We start from the raw sequence: 7809 nt of genomic DNA, 5'->3' as shown, positions 1-7809 counted from the left end.
AAAAAAAAAGAAAAAGAAAAAGGATTTGCAGGAGGAACAAATCCTTTTTACTTCTGCAAAGCACCTGTAGGATTAAGACAATGCTGGTTATGTAAGGGGCGGAGAGGCGGGTGGGTTTTTGTTACTATTATTATTTATTAATTATGCTTCCTTGCCATCCTCTTACCCTGCAAGGTGTAATCTGGGGAGATTTTGGGAGAGGCTGGTTTGGGGGCACTCAGAGGGTGCAGAAAGAAGGAGGAAGTTTGGTTGCAGGGCTGTTGCACTATGATGCACCATTTGCTTTTTCTTCCCCCAAACCCCCAAAGCAGAAGAACGCATCATCTTCCTACACCTCTTTTTTTGTGTGTGTTTTAGGCAGTAGCGTGAAACACAGGGCAAGGGGGATTTGCAAAAGTGCTGTCTAGGAGGCACGACCGGGGCATGGACTCTTGACTCCTCTCCTTGATTTCATCATCGCTGGTTTTGTGATGATTTTGGGTGAATGCCCACCCTCCTGCTTCTGGCTGGTCACGATTCCACTTCCCAGGGGTGTTTTGAGGGTGAATTAATGCTCACCAAGGGACTGGAGCCCACTGCTCAGTGCAGGTTGCCCCGGACAGACCACGTTCACCCATCTCCCGCAGCAGCTGATGCTGCGTTTCCACTCCCGCCCCCCCTTCCCTGGCCTCTCCTCCAAAAAGCCTCTCTCCCATTCATATACATTTTTAAAGAAAATACACAATCAATAGTCTCTTAGGCTGGAATTTCATTAAGGGTTTCATCGCACTCGCTATCGATTGCCAGCAGGGCTGGGAGCTGCACGGCGTGGGTCTGGCAGCCCCGGCCGATGCCCTGCCTGCCCGTGCCGCGGGACCATCCTGACCATCCTCTGCCGCAAAGGGCGGCCGCGGCAAGGACGACCCTGGGTTTCACACCAGCATCGCCGGCCGGGCAGAAGGAGCCGGCTGGGTCGGCAAAGGGGCTGGGGGGGGGGGTGTGCTGGGGCAGAGGCAGCGCGGCGGGCGCAGGGAGCCTGGCAGGGCGTGCTGTGGCCCACGGCACCCTGTGCTCCCCCGGCTCGTGGCCTGCTAAGTCCGCAGATATCACCAGTATGAACAGCACTGCAAGGCCAGCGTGCCACTGGGAACCACTCACTCCAGACCCTCCTCTGCCTCTCCTAGATTTCAGTTACCATACGAGCAGCGTCCCGGCTTTTACTAAACTCCCGGATTTTACTAAACATCACTCGAGAGCAAAACACGCCGGGAGCCCAGGGAAGGGCTGGGATGCTGGGATTTTTTCCATGAACGAGGATAAATGCTTTGTGATTGCTTCGGTACATAACAGGTCTCTTCTGCCTATCCCTCTGTGGGTTGCTGCTTGTTTCAGGACGTGTAGAACAAGGTTGGAAAGCCTGGCCTTGCTTGCGGTGAAACACCGGGTAACCTTGCAGGGCTGCAATTAAAAAGAAAACCCCAACGGCTCCAAGTGTGGAATTGCACCGTTTGCACCACTGCTGGTCAGTCACTTGAAAAATCAAGTGAAAAATCCCAACCTTCAAAAGGATTTGAGGGCTAATTTTAGGTCTTCGCCTTGACCAAAGAGATTTACAATAATTGCCGGGGTGAAAGTTTAATTTCCTCTGCGACTTTTCTCAGCAATCCCCGAGGAACCGTGTTCTGCTGCGCAAAGAGCGTTCCCGGTCCAGCTCCCCAAATTGTCTTTTTAAGGCTTTATTTTTAAACCAGAGCCACAGGCTGCCTTCAATGGGACGTAAATTCTTCACGAGTCCCAGTCCGCAGCCGGTGGGAGCTCCTGTGGAGGTGGATGAGCTTCAGCTCAAATCCTTGGCCCCAGTTTCTGGCCCCACTCATCCCTGTCCCATTCCCCACGGACACGGAGCAGAGCGACGCCGCTCCCCCCGCGGACGCCACCGTCCCCATTCATCACTAAACCCTTTTAATAGGAACCGTGATGCGAGCAAAGCAGAACATATTGCTTGTAGAAACACGGCCTTTCTGCTATGCTAAATGATTTAAAACTGGTGGTGAATAAACCTAATATCTGCTCGCTTCTGCCAATTCTCATTACGCCGGGACTCCCTCGGAGCTATTAGCTGCCTTAAAAAAATCGCTGGAAGGAGTCAAGAGAGCGGCGCAGCCAGCGCTGGGGAGGGTTGCTGGCAGCCGCCCGGCTGGAGCGTGACGTGCCCTTGAAATCCTGTGCCCGGAGGCATCCGGCGGCCGAGCGGTGCCAGCTCCGGCAGCGTGCCCTCCGCCACCCGCGCCTCCCGGCGAAGCTGGTTATTTTTAATTTCATCGCCTCCATCCTCGCTGCATCCCGGGGCAGGCGGGGGGTTATGCAGGGAGCGGGGACCGGAACGCTTTTGCAGATTTTTCTTGCAAAATCCTAATGCTGTGGGTTTGCAAAGCCGCAAAACCACGGTGGGGAGAGAGGAACGTGTTAGCGGGGGGAAAGCAGGGGGTGGAGGTGAAGCGTTTTGTCCAGCATCCCAGGAAAACCCTGGAAAGGAAGGTAGGAGACCTCCGTGGCCATGCCACGGGGCAGCCCGGCCGTGAAACCATTTGGTGGTGCAGGCACAGCAAAAAGCCGGGTGCGTATGTGAGCTGTCAGCCAGGCAGACAGGCCCCAGGCATCTCCCGGGTTGTCACAGCTGCAAATTGTCCAGGAACAGTCTCTAATGAGACATAAGGGAAGGATTTACTGGAGGAAGATGTCACAGGGATGAAAGGGGAAAAGAGAAGAAACCAGGAGAAATAGCGGTTTGGTTTTGTATTTATTTGTGTGGGAGAAACTGCTTTAAAATGTCCTTTGGTGTGTTAGAGAAGGCAAACAGCCAGTGACAGCCCTGCCGTGGAGCTGGAGGAGTCTTCTCCTGGGGATCGCGCTGATGTGAAGACCTTGATGTGCAAATTCCCTTCTCCTCACCTCCCGACTCAGGACTTCCCTGCGAGAGGGAGAACAGCCCTTGCCTTTCAGCAAAAAGTCCATGGCTACAATTTCCTCTGCACCCTGAGCTTTTCCTTCCCCTGCTGCCTGGGGTGCCTGCGCAGCCCTGGGTGAGCGATGGTCTCCCAAGATGACCCTCAAAGACGGAGAAGCCCAACCGCAGACCAGTGCAAAGCCAGACCAGCTGAAGTCCCCTGGGGGAGGATATAAAACCAGGTGGATATACAAACAGGACCAAACCCCGTCCTCATCTCTCCCCAGGGTGACCGATGGAATTTGGGTGGAGGCAGAGAGCATCGGCCGACCGGAGGAGCCATGCAGGAGAGCAGTCGGCCGGCTTGCAGCATCAACAATTCATCCCGCATCCTTCTCGTGTGTGCACAGCCTGTCCCCCCGCCGTGTCCCGGCTCTTCTAGCATCTGTTCAGGATGATGTCCAGTGGCCTCTCAGTGTCGGACCCAGATGGGGAGGAAGTAATATTTAGGGTTGATGGGTGGGGAAGGAGTGCAATCTCCCGAAAGGTTTGTCCAGCTCGGTGCCAATGGACACAATCCATGGCTTCAAGATTTACCATCCTAAAGTGTTTCATTCTGCCTGATCTTGATGCCTCCACTGCATCCTGCTGGGACGGAGCTCAGTGGGCCCCCCCAAACACCCCGACCCCGTACAAGCAGGACGGTATTTGTGCTCACTCAGTGTCTCCAGGGAGCACCTTTTGAAGAGAGATGGTTGCATTCAGAAACGCAATATCTCCTCTGAGGACACGTCACTCATGAGGGAGTCGGGCGTCCGCAGGGGAAGCCACAGGAGCCCAGCAGCGGTGCTGCCGCTGCTCTTCTTCCTCCTGCCGATGCAAATGAAAAGCGATGCTTTTTCTGTGCTAAAACTTCCCCTCTGCACCCGCCGGCAGGACAGCAGGTGGAGAGCTCGCCAAGCGTGCAAGTATTTGCAAGCAGGTGCAGAGCCTTGCGCTGGGACAAGCACCTAGATGCCATCTCTGTGTTGGGGACACACACGTGTGTGCACACCTGGGGCTGCAGAGCTGAAACTCTAGCAAAAAAACCCCCAAAACCCCAGGGTGATTGCTCCTGCCTTCTCTTGCCCAAGGGCTCTGCTCCTTTGCTGTTCCCCACAGCCATGCCTGTCCATTTTTGCTGGAGCAAGGTCAGAGGCTATTAGCTACTCTTATATTGTCTCTGAAATATCCCTTTTCTTTGTGCTGTTCTGCTCTGCTGGGGCTGTGCTTGAAAGATGGTGTCAGAGGCTTTGTTTTGCCTGGGCAGAGCACCGTGTAGGAACCAGCCATGGGAGGAAAAGGCTTCAGAAAGCCTTCCCACACATCTTCCGTGGCCGTGCTGTCCTGGCCAGGGGGGTTTCCAGGAGTGAAGCCCTCCTCGCTGCATCACCCTTCAGTCACCTCCTGCAGCTGCATCTATTTGGTGGCCTCTGCTTGGGGACGGGCTTGGGACCCCCACTTTGCCGGTCCTCACCTACAGCCAGGATGACGGAGCTGTTCACCCCAAGGACCGCGGGACCACATCCTACGGCACAGCTCTCCCACAGGGTCTGTCCCAGGTTGGATCCTTCCCTGCTTGCTCTCCCCAGGCAGCACACAGCCATGGGCTCCCTCGACACTGCTGCTCCAGGCTCCCATTTATTCCAGAGGTCCCTCCGCTCTGTGCCCGCAGCCTCCAACCGGCGGGAGCCGAAGCCTTGGAGATTTCAGGCACACGGAAAGGGCTTTCACCTTTCTTGCCTGCAAACGCTCCTGCAATGACAGCTCCTTGTGCCTGGTGATGGAGGGGAAACCACGCTGCTCCTGCCTGCGAAGGGCTGATCTTTGCTGTGCGGCATCCTCTGCCCGGCATTTCCCGCTGTGCTGGTCCAAGCGGCTCTTTCATTGTGGTTTCCCAAGGTTTTGCCTTTCCTACAGGCTGGAGAACGTCCTTCTGGCAACCTTGGCTTTGAACCAGTCCCACGCTGCCGGGTCAGGCTGGCCCCGGCGTTTCCGTAGCGCAAAGCTCTCCCTGCAGCAGCTCTGAATGCACGCTTACACGTGTGTTAAAAAAAAAGCATTAAATATTAAAGGCAAAACTGCCTCTTAAAAACATTAGCAGTTCCAAAATCCCAACCCTCCCTTAGCTTTGAAAGCTTCTTCCATCTTTTTACCAGCCCGTGGGGAGCCGGTGCGAGGTGTGTGTGAACAGCAAGGCTGGTGTGCAAAAAGCCTCCGGAGGAATTCCCAAAGTGAAGCCACGCGGCTCACAGCAGCGGCCGGGAAATTCCTAAACCCTGCGAGCCTGCAGGGACTGGTGTGCGGAGAAGAACCGGGAAAAAGCCCTGGAAAATCCCAGTGCTGGGCCAGGGCACTGGAAGTTGGTCAGCGAGGGCAGCCCCCTCCCCACTCTGGGGCAGGCTGTGTCACCCCAGAGGAGGGTGACACATCGCTGGGACAGGACGAGTCCCATCCTGACCCACGCACCCGGGAGATGCACCCATTGCTGTGCAGCCCCAGCAGCATCTGCACATGGGGGTGGTGTTAGGGTCCCCTCCATCAGTGGGGACCGCAGGGGGCTGGCACAGCCCCAGCTGCTGCTTTTCTTCTGCTGGGAAACGGTGACGCTTTGTCCGGTCCTGCCCCCCCCCGCCCCGAGCACCTCCCTGGGTGGTGGGATGCTCGCTGGAAGTGGGCTGCAGAGGGGACAGCATTTGCAGAGCAAAGCGTGGGTTTTTAAACTCAGGGAGCCCTTTCCTGGCTGCTGAGGGGTGCAGTGCTGGCTCCCTGCACCCGGGGAAAAGCGAAGCCTTTTGGGGACATCAGTGGGACCATTCATGTGGGTCCAACCCAGAGCCCTCCTCTGTGCTAAACATCTTTCCCAAGCCTCTAAAACAACCAAGAGGCTATTAAAACCCCCCACTATTCCCTACAGAACCCTTTCTTTCCCCGAGAGACCCTCACGGGGGGACTCCACTGATCCCACTGTGGCTGGGACCTGCAGGACCACCTCCCTGAGCATCACCTTGCAGCATCAAGGCAGCAGCGCAGACAGGCTGAGCATGGACCGGCACTGTGAAAAGGGGTTTCCATAGCGACGGGCACCTGCAAGGCCTCAGATCCTGGGTGTTCAGGGCAAGGATTTGGGGTGGGGACCGGTGTGCTGAGGGGGTACCCCAGAGCCCCGCGCTGCAGCAGGTTTGCTGCTGGGGTGCATCCTCTGGCCGGCTCGGGGCCCCCGTCGTCCCTGGGATGGCTCCGCATCTCATAAAATCACACCTCGCATCACCTCCCTCGATAACCCGCCGGGCGTTTTGCAGGATTCCTGGGGAGGACCTGTCCTCCCGGGGGGTTCGCAGTGGGGTGCTCAGCCCCTGCAGGGACCCCGGTGCTGCCAGCCCGCCCGTGCCTCCCTTCGGGAGCTGGGGAGCACAGCCAAGCCCCAGTGGGGTCTGCGGGTTCCCCTCCGCCCCCGCTCTCTCTCAGGCTACTTTTGGCCACGTACCCGGCAGGCCACATGCCGGTGTCATCCCCCCCCCGCCGCTGCCGGTGGGGACAGTTATTCTGGGCGAAAGGTGACATCAGAGGAGGTCGTGCCAGGGCTGCGGTGCTGCCTTCGGCCCCGGCACCGCTCCTTTGCGGGTGGGAAAGCCGGGCTTTGCTGCTGCGTGTTGCATTGGGTTTTTTTTTTCACCCGTTTTGTCTTACAGTGCTGAGCTCACAGGGGCAGCATCGGTGCAACAGGGGCAAAGCACCAGTGCAGGGGACAAAGCACTAACGCAGTGGGGACAAAGCACCGTGCAATGGTGCTGAAGCACTAATGCAACAGGGGAAAAGCACCATGCAAAGGTGACAAAGCACTAATGCAATGCAATAGGGGCAAAGCACCATGCAATGGGGACAAAGCTCCCTGCAACAGGGGCAAAGCTCCATCAATGGGGACAAGGCACAGAGAGCGGCTCAGCGCAGACACCCTTGGCCAGTGGCACTGCCCATCCCCTTGCAGCCGTGGACAGATGAAAGGAAGGGAGCAAAATGGGTTAGAAGAAAGGAAAAGGGTGTTCGTTCTTCCAGCATGGGTGGGACCTGCCTACCATTTGACACCTATACCGTGCCCACAGTTAGGCCACGATCGTGCCGTGCCCGAGCCACCCAAGTACCCCGGCAAGAGCGGGTACAGCTCTCAGGCACCCATGGATCTGCTGGCACCCGCACCTGCCCTGGGCTGCAAACTCCCCCCATGGCCAGGCACATCCTACCTGCGAAGCCAAAGGGAGACGTGCCTTTTGCCACCGGTGAGACCGCATCGGTAGCACGTGTCCCTGCATCCCTCCCTCCCCTTGTCTTAATTCCAGCACGATCTCTCGCCCCTTCGGATCACCGGGCCGTGCTGAAAGGCGGCACAATCTCCAACTCGCCCGGGGGCTCACCGCCAGCCGGCAGCTAACCCTCGGCAAGGAGCTGCCGGGACTGAGCGTGGCTCGCCGGTTGCCCAAGCATTTTGTCTTCCAGGGGAAACAGCCGTCGGGGACAGGGAAAAGAAACCGGCCGCCCTGAGACACCGCGGGGCCATGAGCTGGGGTTTTTTCCAATGAAAAGGCTGCACGCAGCTAACGGCTGAGCTTCCCGCCCGGCGCTAATGGCTGGGCCAGGCTGGCAGGACACCGCTCGTTGAGCAAGGAGCTGCTGGCTGCGCTGGCCGGGAGCCGTTCCCAGTGTGACTCAGTGATCGATGGCTGGGGCATCGTTCAGGGAAACACAGCCAATTTCCTTCCTTTTTTTTTTTTAATTTTTTTTTTTCCATTGCAATGCCGGCGCCAGGGGAGAGACCCTCACAGCAGCACGTTGCAGGGTTGGCAGCT

This window comes from Aquila chrysaetos, chromosome 10 (genome assembly GCF_900496995.4).
Source record: "Aquila chrysaetos chrysaetos chromosome 10, bAquChr1.4, whole genome shotgun sequence".
Lineage (NCBI taxonomy): Eukaryota > Metazoa > Chordata > Aves > Accipitriformes > Accipitridae > Aquila > Aquila chrysaetos.
This window is presented reverse-complemented; position numbering follows the sequence as displayed.